General features: G+C 36.5%; 1 protein-coding gene across 4 annotated transcripts in view; it reads left to right on the forward strand.

Moving 5' to 3' along the window:
* The window catches only part of RAPGEF4 (Rap guanine nucleotide exchange factor 4), a 158,957-nt gene that overhangs the window by 32,757 nt on the left and 109,244 nt on the right, over positions 1-16,956 (forward strand). Inside the window, exon 1 of one of the 4 annotated variants that reach the window (XM_010406767.4) lies at positions 12,841-13,018. The exons of the other annotated variants lie outside the window; for them this stretch is intronic. The gene's annotated coding sequence lies outside the window, so the exon portion shown is untranslated. Of the gene's footprint in view, positions 1-12,840; positions 13,019-16,956 lie in introns of those variants that run through there. 4 annotated transcript variants of the gene reach the window in all.

Below are 16,956 nucleotides of genomic sequence, written 5' to 3' on the forward strand. Positions count from 1 at the left end.
CTTTGTCTCCTTTCAGATGAGTTATACTTTTTGTCCTTACACAAGAGGTTTATCTATTATTACTGTTTGTCTCCAGGTTATTGAGAAAATAGTAAACCCTTAGAAGCTTGAGTTTTTTGTTGCTTTACTGCAGTTGATACAGCGGTGTGTTCCTCCAAGGCATTGCTGTAGAGAGTGCGTGCTTGCATTCTGCATTTGAATGGGTGCTTTCTGCTTGTACTATATAATAGGTGAGGCAAATGATATGGTACCATTTCTTGGATCAATGGATATGTTTTAATATTGACATTTTAAAAATCCATTAGCTTAGCCCTGCCAGCATTAAAGGAATTTAGAGATCTTTAACAATGGGATCTGTGGCAGTGGAAGATCTTAAAACAGATTACTGCAAGCTGAAATCTAGGCTGTTGCATTGTAATATGTATTGTTACTTTTTATTCCCAGAGTCTGGTGTAGTTACAAAATATTTTGTAAAAATATAGTAAAAATGTTCACTTTCATATAGCAAGAATAATGAAACATACAAGTCCTATATAGTCGAATGTAAATTCTTCTCTTCTTAAGTAAGTACTCCCTTGAATGGGCATTCAGCAACTTAAAACAAGCTAAACCTCAGACGTTATGAATTGTTTAGGCATATGGATTAATAAATGGGTTCAAAAGAAGAGTGCTCTTTGCTTGCATTAGATAGTACAGTTCTCATGGATATCTTTTCCTGGTCATAATCAGAGTTCAGGGATTATTAGAAATCTTAGCCTGGTTCCTCCTCACTTTTCATCCATGGTGAAACACTACCATATTTAAATCTATGAGCTTTGTGAGATTTCAACCCAGGTAATTGCTAATTACTTTTTTCTCCTTGTATAATAAGCAGCACAGGCTGGTGGCAGTAGGTTTCAATTCTCTTTAGCTTTATCCCTTCTGTAACAGTTTCTACCCACTGACACAGCTGATACAATGTGAGAGCCAAGAGGCTGGAATCACTCAAATGATTTTGTGGCTAAGTAGTTCAGGGGTGCTTAACAAAATGGTCAGCCCAATAATTGTACTGAGGCAAATCATATCAAAGCCTTACGAACTCTAGGCATCCCTGAGGTACACTTAAAAAGGAAGATACAGAAAACTAAGACCTAAATGTGGAGTATCTCTCCTATGGCAGAGAATAAGAATTACAGGACTCAGCCTGTCATCTGTGCTGATTGTGGCCAGTCCCCGATATCAAGAGAAGAAGGACGTTTCAAAAACCCTAAATAGTCCACGTGCTTGCTCTTGAGCCAATCCTCATTTCAATCTGAGTAGTAAAACTCTGCAGTTGCAGTTCTCAGAGTTAGTGAGTATTGCTCAAATTCCATTAGTTCAGTGAGCTACAAAATTCCTAGAAATCTGTTCACCAGCAATGTGAAAGGGCCTGCTGACCCTCAGAAATGTTGAAATGTCAAGGGGATTTATGGAAGCAAGTGTGCTTATGGATAAGTTTTTTTCTTTTTGTGAATGGTTGTTTATGCCACAAATATGCAAGAACACCACGTAAGATGTGCTGCCTTTTAAGACATGTGTTCCATGTATTTCTGAACTATGTCATAAATCGGATGTTCACAAAATTTGAGTTTTCATCTAGTATTTCTGTTACGGGCTGTTGTTGAAATCAGTGGTTTAGCAGAATACATGGATTCATACCATCAGTCTGGTGTAGTGCTTAAGGCTCAGTTTCTTTATTCTTTATCCCATGCCTGATTAGATAAAACCATTAGTGTGTATTTCCTCTGAACTCTGCTTAAAATACTTTCTCAGTTAAGTCCCAAGTGAAGAAACTGAAAGAAAGCTGAAACTCACAAATAAAAGTTTATTCACTAAATATCTTCTGAATGAACTTTACTACTCTTAATTTCAAATTAAGTTGATAAAACTCTCTTTTCTTTCTAGATGCTGTACATAGCTCTAAGCCAGGCTTATATAACAGTTGTTTGAGGGTGATAAATAATAAGCATTTAAAGTGAAACCTTGCCATCCTGCATTTAGTACTTACTGATACAGTTCAGCTTGCTTACATTTTAACCTCTGACCATTTCCTGAGTAATTTCTGTTTAATTTTGCATACCACCACTCTCTTGACCTTTGAAAATATCTTTTCTGATGACCAGTGCAAACCATTTTCTTGAAGTATTAACCAAAATAGACAAACTATTCTGTTAATTCCCACAGAACCTTATCTACATATTCCTGAGTGCAGGTTTGTGGAATCAGGTCCAATATAGTAGTTTTGTTTTAGCATAAAAAAAATATGCATTACAATATGATTTTTGTGTGACCTAGTCTTTGAGAAACTGAGTCCTTCAAAGAAGTCATGCTGTTCTGAAAGGACTTGTTATAAAGGAACTTGTTTGAGTAACTTAGTCTTTTATGCTTAATTCTCTCTGGGGATGATGCTGGAGACTCTCAGTACAATTAAGGAAAGATTAAAAGCTCACTACAGACTTATTTTCTCTTTTCTTCCTTTCTGCCAATACCCTTCAAGCGGCTGTATCCTCTCTAGAAGCATGAAACATTTTTCAAATGCCTTTTTTCTTTCTGCCCTCATTTCTCAGACAGTTTTCTGGTATCTGTCTCTTCTACAGATTGATTAATATGGTTTCTCTTTATACGTTTGTCACTTTTGCTCCTGCTAGCATTTAATGGAACCTTTGTTGATCTCCGCTTAAGGTTTTATTGGGTATTTCTCCTTAGGTTTATCTGTGACATTTAGATTTTACTAGATAACCATCAATCATGAAGAAGTTAGGAAATAATTCTTGTGCTGTTGAAGGTGGTGAGAATTATGCCATCACTTAGTATTTCTTAGCACATTGCTCTGCAGAGCTAAGGGAGTGAAATGTAGTAAAAGTGTGGACAATTAAGAAGATATGTCTGAATACACTGATGCAGTAGCAGAATTGATTACTGTACCCATTTTACATAATGAGTTATCATGGAAGAGCTACACTTTAATCTGAGCATATAAATAGCTGGGGCATTTACTTGTGCTGTTGCTGTGGTATGGTTGAAAGATTATATGATTTGAGATTACAATAGAAATTCACATCAAAACTTTCATTTTTGTTTCTGTCTGATGTATTTACATACATCTGCCAGATGGAGTTGCCTTATGGAGGGTGTTACCTCCATCTGACCTCATATACAAAAAGTACTTGGTATAATTTTATTCTAAGAGACCGACTTTTCCTATTTTAACAAGAGAATGTGGATTTTTCTGCCTTTTAACCTTTCTGAAGATCTACTTGGTATTTGACTTCAAAGGCTGATACATGCTACCGATCAGCCCATAAGTATTGATGCTTGAGTGGATTGTTGTCAACTTTGCACACTAAAGTTGTGGGAAGGTGTGAGGAAATGAAAGTACTGAAAATGCTTCAAGCCCTAGCAATGGTAGGAATGCATATTTTCCTACCACAAGAATTCTCTAACACATTGATTTTACTTGGTCATCCATACTGTTAATCCGAGTATCATTACAAAATGGTAGGTGAATTTCCTTTCCTGGTATCCATTAAATGGGCAAAGTCTTTGAGTAAGAATTGAGTTAATTTTTATTGAATAAAATGTAATGAATGGTTGTGGTATCCTGAAGCAGACCACGAGTTATATTTTCTCTTCTTATTTAACAAAATAATTCATACTACTCATATGAAGTTTCTGCTTTTTAGTGTGGGAATAAACAACTCTCAAAAACCAATCTGTGAAACTGTTCTCTAGCAAGTAGCTGCTGCAGGGAGATGGAGAGGTACTTTATATTTGCCTGCTGCCCTGGGACAGAATAATGGCAAAGCTCGCCCTCTATGGTAGTATGTATGTGTAAATACAGTATCAAATGTCTAGAAAGAAATAGATACTTGACTGTGATTGACTGTTTATTCTTTCTTGTCCCCAGCTAAAGCAAAGCATTAGCATGTTTCTTCTGTCTTCACCAGTTAGTGTTTCTGTTGATTTTTCCTGTATCCTGAAGTATACCTTTATTGCTAAAACACTTATTTCAGTCTACCTATGCATATCTTCATTATCTGATTATGCTGTTGCCACATATATAAATGAAAATTATTATTCCAAAGAATACAGAGGGAAGAAAGAATTCTTTCTTTGAAAGTTGTTAAAGTAATAATGAATGCTATCTTTATATTAGATGTGTTCTTTTTAAATGAACATTTTTGAATGGCTTGTTTATTGTGAGTAGGATTTGCTAGAAGAGATGTCCTTGTGACTGTGCCCAAGATTGATATGCTCAGTATGATGAAAATAAATAGAAACATATATTGAAGTTTTGATACTATAGAAAGAACATCTCTTAATATTACTACTTTTATTTTCAAACTGCTGCATTACTGGTCATGAATGTGCCGCCTTCTTTAGTAGGTCCTTTATCTTGTCATTTTTACTGCCGCAGCAGTGCTTGTCTATTTACATTAGGCATTACTCACAGACTGCTGCATAAGAAAACTGGGGGGAAGATATTCTTATTTTGTTAGATTCTCTTCACAGTGAGAGAACAGCAGCATGGATTAAATATCTGGAAACTTAAAACAGGATAGCAGGGTTCCAGTAAGTGTTGTTTACTCTTTTGTTTTAAGTGAAACCACTCTAATTACACTAATTTCATTGCAATAATGGACAGTAGAATTTGCTGTGCCTGTGGCAAAATGTTCCATGTACTTTGTCTTCTGTGTCTTGCTATGACCAGTACCTGCTTTTTCAGACAATACTGTAGAAAAACCTTCAAACTGTTTATGTACTGTAAAAATGGAGTGTGACAGTATTGTGTACTGTGTAAATAAAAGCCCCTCATGCTTCCTCCCCATCAGTCTCCAAGGGTAGGACTAGTTCTGTCCCTTCTTTTGGAAGTAAAATGATGTCTTTATTTAAAGAGATCTTTATTTCCATTTCTCTGATTTTATGTGCTCTCTCCATCTCTCCACCGAAGAGCTATTGGTCTGTATTGTATGCTCTGTAAAGTTTTGTCTTTGCACATTTTAAATATCCATGCCAAATGGCTTGTGAATGGGTGCCACTTTTAGAGAGACATTCCACGGCCAAGTGCATCACATGCTAGTAACAAATTTATTCTGAGTTCCCCTCCAGAATTTGTTTTCAGAGTTCATTCTTTGGTTCTTTTGTGAACTGCTTTCATGTCCTTTGGATGATTTCTCACTGTCCTCAGTATTTATATCCATCCCCGTTTGCACACTGTGGTCATGTCTATGTTTTGCCATAATTAAAAGAAAAAAAAAAAAATCACCTGACTATTCTTAAATTACTGGAAATGCCATCATGCTTCTTTGTATGAGATCTCTGGAACACAGAATTTTATGACCCTGTCTTTCATATGTGTCTGGAACATACCTAATCTGATGTTTACTGTCAGTTTTACATGCTAGCATTTGATAATTGTTGAGAAAAGAGCATTTTGCCATTGTAGAAAAACTGTCACTAGTTAAGCTCACATAGATACCTATACAGAGGTAGAAATGATGACAGTGGAAGGCATGCTTGTATACTCCAAGTTAGGATTATTGCTTCCTAGACTTTGCTCAGTCACTAGCTCTATGCAAATGATGTCTCCATTGAATTTTTCCAAATGTATCTTTTCCTCAGCATTGCTGATTCCCTAGAGACTTACATATTACATTTATTTTTTGTCCATTTTTTTTGTCTTCTCCTTCTCCAGTGTTTTCATGTTATCAAGTTGTTTGTTCTCTCTTTGAGATTATGAATAAAAAGAAAAAGAAAACCAGAACCCAGCCGTTTCCCACTTTCTTTAGTTGCCACCTTTTTATGTGTTGCCATGTTTCATTATCTTTTGTTTGCAGTCATTTGGCTAATTGTTAATTTTCATGACACTGCTTCTACCCAAGGCATTTTCAGTTTTTAAAAGGAGCTATGACTATTAAATATTTTACTGATATCCAGATAGGTGACAGCTACTACATTTCTTTCTTTGTCTACTTCAGTGATTAAAAGAAAATAAACCAACAGCGACCCACATAACCGTATTTAAAGCCTCCAACTTTGGTTAAGTCCATTTTTCTGCTTTGCAGATTTGTTTCTCTTAACTATAAGTGAGGGCTGTCTGATCTTAGAGTAGTGATATTTAATGCTTCAGTCTTGAAGAATAATTTCCAAGCATTTTTGGGTTTTTGTTAATTTTAAGGAACCTTACTATGTGGTGCTATATACAGCCTGATCTGAAGTGGTTAGTGGCGTCCATGTGCATTGGATGGAAAAGAATGGAAAATTACTGCAGTTCTAGTATTATAAAGGTTTACAGAATCAGTTGGGAAAATTCACTCTCGAAAGAAGGAAAAGTGTATTAGAAAATAACGTATTGGCAAGAATATGTAATTCCATTTATTTTTCTGTTTTACCTGTTTTCATTCCTCTTATGAGTTATTCCTAGTTGTCCCAGGACAGAACACACCCAGCATAAACTGGTGCAACCTGCATTCCGTTCTTTGGCACATCTACTACCACTTAAATTAATGAAAATTAAGGATTTTATTGGCACTGCCTCACAAGGACCTCTTGGCATGATCACTGTTCTGCTACATTTGCCCCTCTATCAATGCGTACATCATTAAGTAAATAAAACCAATAAATTGTGAATGATCTCTTGTCTCAGTGAACAGTGTTGATGACTGCATTTTGATAAAGTATAAATTTCCACATGTTGCAGATGTGTTTTGGTGTTTGTGGAATATCCCTTTGTGCCCATGTTGTAAGAAAGCATGAGGGGGAAGGAGTGACCCAAAATTCACCTCTAGCTTCACCTTTTTGCTTCATGTTACATCTTGTTTTCCAGTCAAAAATTGGCTGGCTGTTTAGCAGCAGTTAATCAAGTTAATCAGTTAATTCAGGAAAATAAAGCACAAATACTAATTATACACGGTATTCTACAGAAGCTGCAACATTCAAAGCATGTGCATTTCATTTCAATGACCAGTAGAAATTATTTCCACTCTCCTTCTGCGCAGAATTTCTGTAAATATTGAAGTGGAAGTATACTCAGCAACTTCATTTCGTCTTCAGAATGAAGTTGCTCATCAAAAATTGGATCATTAATCTTATGCTTCTCCCTGAGGCATGGCTGAAGCAAATAACTCTTGATTCTGTGTCCTTCACTCAACAAACCTGATTCTTGTTGGCCCTCCTGACTGTTACTTATGTTCTCACAGTGTCTGATCTCCAAAATGCAGTAATACTCAACAACCATAGCTCACTTTTCAGTAACATTTTAGTGCCATGTCCATCTCCTCTTTACAATCTTGACTTCTTACTAGTGTGTGATTGCCATTTTTCCTTTTGCTGCACAATTCTTTAAGAAAACTGCCTTATGCAAATCTTACTGATTGAGATTAGAGGGTGCTGGTAGGAACCTGAAACTTACAGAAACTTTTCTGCATAGAAGAGTGAAAAAAATACACTAAGTATCACGACTTACAATTAAATCCACGGTTGTTAAAAACAAAAAAAAAGTGGAAAGAATACCCATTGAAAAGAAACAGTGTACCTGTCATGTCTGGATTTACTTATTCCAAACTTAGTTGCAGGTGAAGAAAGTTATTATACCTAAGGTACAACTCACGGCAATTGATCTCTGGATAAGAAACCTATCCCACATTCAGTGTATGAAATGTTACCTCTTTACCTAGGGTATCTGTCTCCATTTGCTAAAACTATTCTTCCCTGTTCTCTTCACCCAAGTTGGATTTTGGCCTCTTATATTTTTTAAGTGATGTCTAACATGTCTTACAGTGGCCTTTACACACGGGCTCTCTGAAGCTAAACATCTTTTTGTGGGGCCATATCTGTCCATTGGGCAGATACACCATTATCAAATGAGGAAGCTAGTTCTTCTGTCTGGGGCTGAAGGCTATAAAGCTAATTTTATATCTCTTGGTTTTTAAGTATACATTTAATGATAGATTCAGCGTGCCAGAGATTCTTTAAGGGAAAGTAAGGAATAAAACACTTACACTATTACATTGCCACTCAGTAAGATAGTTTATAACTGTCACCTCTTATTTTGTCTGCAGCTTTGATGTGAAGTGGGAAAGGGACATTTCACAACACCAACACTAAAATGCAAGCAGACCTAGATGACCACTTTGAGGAAAGTGAGAAACTGTAACACTGTTCTAAGGAAAAGCCTTCAGAAGGATAAGATACAGGCTTGTGCTTTCTGTATACTCAGCTTTTTCCAGAGGTTCTTAGAAAAGTTTTGTTTGGCAAGTGGGTTCTGTAGCCCATGGGACAGCATGTAATCATTTCAGTTTTGTTCTTCGTCCTTGCTGCTTACATAGCCCACATTGTGGCCTGTGCAGTTTGCAGCTGGAAGACTACCCTGATTTTTAGAGATCTCTGTATTTCAAATCCCAGCTCAACTTTAATTCTGAAAAAAGGTCCTTTTAGTTCTTGCAGAAAGAGCCTTGAGATGTAGACTGGATACCTGGAGTTAAAGTGTTTCCACTGATTTATTTTCCCTAAGCATTACTAGGTCTTCTACTCACTAAAACCATAGTCTCTACTAAAAATTTTGCTGGCTGGGTTGTGGGGAAAATGTCATAGGGTTAGGTTGAGAAAATGGGGGTTTTGTGTAGCAGAGTTAGCCTAATGAAGGACTGGTACAAGGAATAGTTGCAAAAGAGCTTTCGCTGGCAGAAATACTATTATCCCTAGGATAATTTGCTGACTGAGGTTAAAATGTAGGGCAAGCTCTGAGTTGGCCTTTGGAAACTTGTATATTCCCTTATTTTTTTTCCATGTAATGAGAGCGGGAGGAATGGGTTGTCAGTGATTAGATAGACTACGAATAAATTCCTGTTTTCTTCCCTGTGGAAAGCCTAAAGATGTGCCAGCTCTGCTATGGAGTTATTTGATTTATAGCTGCAAAAAGGCAAGTCATATAAGCCTGTCTTATGAAAGTCACCTTATTGCAATTTTGGTCAAGGCATTTAGTTTCACCCTCTTGCTTTTTCCATATGCAAAGTGAGAAGACAGCATACATTTGTTTTTTGTAAGTGTTTTGATGATTGTTGAATGGTTGAACAAGCCTTTAATGTCTAGATGCGTCATATGCAACACTTACTTGAGCACACATTCTCAACTGAAGAGATTTCCCTTTACTAAGCTTTCTTGGGACCTCAGCACAAGCAGCTAAGTGCCCTTTCTGTGATGGGCCTCCAGCTGTGGCTTAAAAATTCTGGGTATTGGCTTAGGGTTTTTCTGTGTATAGTTTTCAATAGGTTCTAGATGTCTCTATATTATTCTTTAATAATAATGTTGATCATTTTAACTCCAAAATTCTTCCTGCCTGTCTCAATCTAATATTTGACATTTTAAACAAATCAGTTGCTTGCATAAATAAGCGTTCTGGTATCTTATTTGTGGTTGTGAGAACCTGCATTTTTTACTTGCATGTATGTTTTTGCTTGAAATTGATGTGGGCTTTGAATCAATAATTAGTTAGAAATACATTTAAAAGTCTGCTTCGTAAATTTTTTTTTTTTGGTGAACAACACCCTCTTCACAAAACAGTGTTTTGTTCATTCCTTCCCCTCCCACTTCCCCCTCCTCATTAGCTATATTCCCTTTTAGTAGGGTTTTAATGTGTTTTTTTTTTCAGTAGAGGAGTCATGTTTAATTAAAAGTTACTTGCATGTTGTCAATTATAGATGATAATTTGTTTGACTTTACACTCTCAATTGCCTTGAATAGTTTCCTGTAGAAATACATATAATCCATTTGCATGTTTGGAGTATTAGTGTGTTGTTTGCATAGCTTGTGTGTAACTCTTAAAGAAACCACTGGGGCTTAGAAAGGACAGATGATGCTTTTTAGTGGCAAACAGTGATACAATGGCTGTTTTTTCTCCTCCTTGCTGAACAGTTATGGAAACAACTTGCTTCAGAGAACTGGAAATTACCTTATAAAGCCAATATGATGTGTCAGTAAAAAACTGGGAGTTCACAAGTGGGCCAGCAGTAATGTTACCCAAAAGCACTTGGACATAAGTCAGTGCCAATTGGTGTTAATTCCTAACTTCATGACCTCATGTAGTATAGCAGAGAAAGTACATATTAACACATCCCAATTGATAAATGTCAGAATTTAATTACAGATAAATATGTAGTATTTAGCTGCTGAAGATAAGGTAGTAGGAGGCTTACATGTTATTGCACCATGTATTAAAACCACAGTTTGTTTGGTCTACCAGAATAAACTGTTGTGTTCAGTCCAAGTGGAACATAGTATGTATGGTTCTGCTCTCCCAGGTTTAGAAGAGATGAACTCAAACAGGGATAGATGAAGAGAAAGACTACAGTGATAAGAGAGATAGACTGACTGTTATATTATAGAAGAGCATGTCTGGTTTAGTCTGGTTGATATGAAAGCTGATATGGAATATGGTTGGCGTCTGTAAGTACACAAGACCACCATTCAGGGGATAGAAACTGTTAAAGGATAGTGCTGCTCAGGAGCAGATGGGTACTAATGCAGCTTGAGTGTTTGAGTGTACATTAGAAGTTTCTTTCTGACCATCAGAGTGGTGAGGTTCCAAACAAACATCTGATGGGAGTTTGGGGACATTATAAATGGTAATGTTTGAAGTGGAGTTGATTTTTTTGAGATTGATTCTGTGTGTATCTGCAGTAGCAGCTCCAATGCTGTTTGTACACCAGATTTAAAGATTTTGTTATTTTGGCTACATACCTTTATCTTAGTACAGCAAAGACATACGTGAAACCATGGGATCCAAATTTTGTTTCAGGTCTTAGAGGAAAAAAGTGTCCTTGCAACTGATATTGCCTTCAGAACTGACAGCACTTTCCACTTTTGTTTGCAACATCCGTGTTACACCCTGTTTTGCTGGTGGTACCCTGTCAGGAAGATCAACATCGTTCTGCCCTCTCTGATGCAGTGAATCTTTCTGTTTTGATATTGTAGGATGTTTCTCCACAGAAGAGGAGGAATACTCCTAACTGTAGAACTGCTAATGGAATAGAGCTATTTCTTTAGGATAGTGTGCTGACATAACAGTTGGGAATTTTTATCTTGTTCCCCAGGGAAGACAACTAAATGTAGAATTGCTGCTCTTTGGATGAGTGTAGTCCTGAAGAGGACTCAAAGTCAGATGGGAGTGTAGCACCAACCTCCATCTTTCTTCAAACAGAGACTTTCAGTTCTTTGAACGTCTGGTAGTTGGCATCTCTCACACAGAGAAACTTCTCAAATTCAAACCCAAAAGATGCTTAGTCAGCATTTACAAATTGCTCTCTGAAGGCTGGAAGGGCATGAAGGCATTGAAGGTACATCAGTCCAGGTGCTGTCAGCTCAATATTGGGGGTACCTTGAAGCTTTTTTTTCACACACCTTCCCTCAGGAGATTGTCACTTTCTCTGGATGCCCTTCTTCAGTCATACATTTCATTCCTTATCAACAGCGCACAAAAAGAGGAGGAAAGCTGCAGTGGCTTGAAGTAGTCTCATGCAGTCCCATGCCTAGAACTAAAACTGCTTTTGAATAAATTCTCTGCTAGTGATCATGCTTAGGTCTTTCTTACATTCTGTCCCCAAGGTTGTGTGCTCCTGTGCAGGTGTAAAAATCAGTATATGTATAATCCAGAAAGCACTTTGAAATGGATGTTACCACATTAGATTTTCATATTAGAGCAAAGATAGTCCTTTGTAGTAGCATTTTTTACAAAGTAATGGGTTAATACAATTTCATTGTTACTTTCCTGGTTAGGGTAAGACACTCCATATAATGTTTTTTAAAAATGAATGCTGATAATAGACACAGAATAGGTCTTTATGAGTTGCTGCTCAAATATTGCTAATGTTTAAGCAGCATATATTTCTTGTTTAATATTCAGGTATGCATTTGGTTCTTAAAAACAGAGAGAAATACTTCTGTGATCAGAAAGAGTAGCAGCTAGGAACAGTAGTGATGTGAGTCATTTTGACAGTGAGCACACTTGTCAGAATGTTCACATTTTCAAGACTAGATGGTCTAAGACATCCATTTTTTCCTAAATACTTTTCAAAGTCCTAATGAAAATTTAAATGGCTGTGTCTCATGGTGTCTTGAATTGAGAGATTGTGAATTAACAATTGTATTTTACTGCTAAAATAGTAGATGTTTACTGCAAACTGAAAACAGTAACAAAAAGATTCAGTCAGGTTCTTTGTAATACTTTTGATAGTGTAAAATCTGTCAATCCTAAGGCAAAAAGAGAGAATTTGTAATGAATGTATGCACTGTAAGGCACTGAAATAGTTTTTAACTTGATCAGTTTTTAAGTACCTTTAATGTATAAGGTACTTAACTTGCTTTTTTTTCCTCATAAACCCTGTTTGCATGAATTGATTTCACATTGTTCACTTCTTTGGGTTAAACTTCAGTTTCACTGTGTGTAACACAATACCTTTGTGTTACAAAGTGAAAATCCCATTATTTTGGCTGAAACGTTGCTGCATTACAGGCATCTCTTGCCTAGGGCCATCTGCATAGGAGAATATTCCTTTAACAGAATAAATCACTAGAAGACTATAGCAGATTTACTGGAACCATTCTTCTGTATCTCTGACTACTGTTCTTGCCAAAAGTGTTAAAAAAGAGGCTCAATGGATAAAAGATTCTGTTTGTGTGAGACTACCTGCTTTGCAATGATTTCAGAAAAAAAAACCCCAAAACTGTTCTACATTCACTGGCTCTTTAATTTGGATTGCCAATGATAGTGCAGAGTCTATGCTGAAGAAAGGTAGGATACAGAAGCAGAAACATTAGTGCTAATCTGCTGCAGAAGGACGAGATAAATCAGCACAGCTCTCATACATCACTGAGAGGGAAGCTGATTGCAACTTGACCATGTGCCTAAGTGGTCACATCAGCAACAAGAACGGAGCATGGATAAAAAACCTAAAATGTATCCGTAGGGCTACTTGCTGTGCACGACCTATAATAACACATCAATGTAAGTTTAAGATTTTTGTTTGTTTCCCTCTGTTGCAATTCTTGTTGTTTACCAGAGTATATTTTTATTTTGCAAAGATTTAGGGGAAATGTAATGGAGTGTAATACTGAGCAGATAATACTTAGATACTGTTTATGTCTGTGAATAGTAATAGGCTTATTGCTGTGTGTCTCAACAGAGTTCTTTCTTTGAAGATGTTTTAATATTTAATCCTGTAAGTGATATTTCGGGAATTGAGTAAGGTTTTGAATGAGATGATAGTGAGAGTTCCCTTTTTAATTTCTGTCATTTATGTTTCAAAATGATTTGAAAGACAGAATGCCAGAAAAAAAAATTAAAAATTATTTCTACTGTGAGAATTTTTGCTTTTTATAATTTTTTTCTGTTAAGACAAATGCTCATAAAGACTGATTTCTCTGGACCTTTTTATTCATGAATTTAGTGCAGATGGTAATTTTCCTACATTTTTTAAAATTTGTGCAATTGTTTAATTCAGTGTCATTTAAACATCTACAAAAAGGGAGGCAGGGATAAGATGAAAACTGAATAAGCATTGATTGCTAGTCTGAAAATTAAATTTTAAAAGTTTTTGCAGTAAATCTGATTTCAGTTCGTTTTTACTAAATTAGATTATCATATTTAAATTGAGGCTACTATACAGCAAACAAATGTGTGAAACTATCCTGGATAGCACACATTTCCTGCTGTATCTGACTTTAAAGATGTTGTTGATTGTAACTACTCGGGAATACTCTAACTGTAGAATTCAGAGCAGCATGTTTAAATGATGCATGGGAAAATAAAAAGGAAAGATGGAATTTTACTGTTCAGATGTTAAGGTGATGCTTTGTTCAAAGAGAAAAAAACCGTTTAGTAAAAGCTACTGATGTGAAATCTCAGGCTGTCTCTCATGGCTTTAGGCAAAAAGGCAGGGAAACCCAAGGCAGGTCTTGCTGTGCAGTCTGAAAGCAAGGGAAATTTGGAAGCATTTATAAAAACCCACCAATAATTCTATATTTATTTACTTATTTCTAGGGAAAGATAGTGGCTTTAAACAAACAAATTGATGAAATATGAAAAAGGAGGTGTGAAAGGTGCTTCAGTGATAGGAGCTTGAGAAAGTAGGTATAAAGATACAGAAGAACATCTATTTATTTTATAGTGTTGTGACTGTGGCCAAATATAGTAACAGGAGGCTTAGAAACAGAAGTAACCTGCATGAGTGTGTCTACAAATGGTTTATTTTTGTGTCAATTGAAAAATGTAGGGATAGTTGTGTGTCTATTATCCCCTTCACAGACCTCAAATATTCAGAATATGGGTCAGTTTCAGATTTTGTAACACAGGTATTTTCTGTAGGTCTTAGCCAAAACAAAAGTTAAGGTTTATCTGTTAGTAGTTGCAACTTTCCTACAAGGTTGATAGATGGAAATAGAGAAAGAGGGAAGGTAAAGCTCTGTTGCAAAAAGGGTGTTCATTCTTCCCAACAGAATAAATAACCAATCTAGCCAACTGGCAGATGAAACATGGACCAAGTAGAGAGTTTATTTTTGTACAAAATGTGCATATGGATGATCACACAGGCCCTCAGTTGTACTTAGCCCCTGAAGCTGGGGTCCCGTTGGGAACTCATAGCTTTAGCAGTCTGACTTAGAAAATAATAAACGCAAAAGAGAGGAAGGCTGTACAGCAACAGGAAGCAAAGAGGAATGGTGATTTCTTTGATCTTGTTATGTCTGTTCTAATGTACCCAATGTGGCCTTAAGTTGTAAACACTATGGCAAAGATTCCTATGTTTTGTTCTGTGAAATACTCCCCTTGCACATGTCACAGAGTAATATAACCAGTCTGGCTCTTCTTAATGGAGTTGGGCTTCTGTTAGTAAAATAAAGACATCCTTTTCTTTCCTGTGATCTGTGTTCATTGGAACAGCAGAAGATTATTTGGATTTACAAAGATAATGAAACAAGTAGTCTTCCTTGTCTTGAAGTTATTCTGAAGAGCTAGAAGTCCTGTATCTGCTAAGATGCTCTATAGTTGTATTGATGTTGTGATCTTAAAACAAACATTTGCTTCAGTGTGTTTCTGTGAAGTTTCGTAATGCAGTCACATTTAAATTAGATGCTAAACTAATTGCAATGCATATGACAAAAATGGAATTAGGTAACTGCTTTTTAAAATTTTCGTTCGTAGTTGAAGAGACAAAAGTCTGTTGTGGGCTGAATATAGTCTTGATGAACTTTCTATTTGTCAAAAAAAGGCTCATCCTCCTCGCCCAGAGTAAAATTCTGTGTTTATCAGTCTGTTACACTGTTTCACTGGTACCTGAAAAGCTTTTTCACTGGACTCCAACATGGTCTTCATTTTCACCTTCAGTTTTAGTCAATCAATTTATGCAAAGTAGTTTCTTGTGCTTTAAGATGTGCTAATGGACACTAATACCTGCACTTTTAGAGCTGCAGGGGGCTCCTGATGCCAGTTTCAGTATATTGAGTTTGCTTCTACTTATGATATTTAGGAAAACAACATAGAAATTTTCTTGTTACATTTGAGTTCAGTGGAAAAGCTCCTGCCAACCAAAGTTGCCACGGCAGGGCCTGAAACCTTAAAGCAGCATGAGTCCTATGGTGGCATCTCACACAAACAACATGCTGTCCTGAGAAACGTACAGTCATAGGGGTTCAAACTGTGTCGATTAAATATAATTTCTTCTAGTTTTCTGTCTACAAAACAATACATCTTCCACTTGAAAGTCTGACGCCTGTTATCTCTATTGGTGGCAAAAGAAAACTCTGTTGCCCCAAGAAGAGGCTTTCTCAAGTTCCATGATAGCAGAGGGACTGAACTTCTATATTGGTGCAATGAGTATATTGTGTCCCCATCCCAAAGCTTATGAAATCTGCTGGCCAGGAAAAGGAATGACATGGCTTTCCATCCTCCTGCTCCTCCTAGTCCTTTCTGGGTTTAGTCACTTCTGATAAAAAGAGACACAATTTTGCAAGTATCCCGAGAGACCTAAGTACTGTAGGTCTTAAAGCATGCTTAAAAAGCTTCCATCTTACTATAGGCATGCAGGCCTAAGAGCTCATTGATTTATTCCACAAGCTCAGTAATCACTAATCCATCTACGGAATTGTGTCTGGAATACTCAAAACCAACTTTTGGCATAGAATGTTAGCTCACAAGCTACAGTGTACAAAGTAGCCGTGATCAACAGCATCAGTTACTGCCAGAAGTACACATAGAAGATTGTGATAGACAGTGTTGCACATGATGTAAGAGAATACATGTTGTAACTGTCTCAAAAAAGTGATTTCTCATCCAAATATTATTGTCTTCTAGGGAAACAGGGAATCTCTGAAAGGGGCAAAAAAATTTTAAATTGACTCTAAAGGAAATAGTACCAATTCCAGCTTTTATAAAAAACAAACTATTTATACCTTGATCGGGCCCTCTACCAAATTTGGAACCTCTGTTGAAATCCATTAAAAAATTATAAGCTACTGGGGAAGATCATACTTGGAAAGGAGTTTCCTTGGTATGTCTCCTTCTAGTTTTCAGATAGTCTTCACAGCCTTGCTAAATGTTGTCTGTGAAGTGGATATCTTCCAGAACATAGTGAACTGCATAGTATCAGACTACTGGGGCACACACAGCAGTGATCTCAAACAGGTAGCTCCTAAGGACAACCACTCATCTGATCTTTCAGTCTTTTTTAAGGAAGACATATAATAATGAAGGTATGTTCAAAAAGGGGATCATTCAGACTGATGCCTAAAACTCTGCTATTCAGTGAAAATCATAGACTCCTAATTAGGGTGACAGTCTTTTGTGAAGTTTTGTGAAGCTTTTAACAGTTTTTATTACCTCTGTGATTATCGTGGAAGGTAAATAGTTACATATTGGATAACCATATGGATGATGTGTTAGTGTATTTA

This window comes from Corvus cornix, chromosome 7, assembly GCF_000738735.6.
Source record: "Corvus cornix cornix isolate S_Up_H32 chromosome 7, ASM73873v5, whole genome shotgun sequence".
NCBI lineage: Eukaryota > Metazoa > Chordata > Aves > Passeriformes > Corvidae > Corvus > Corvus cornix.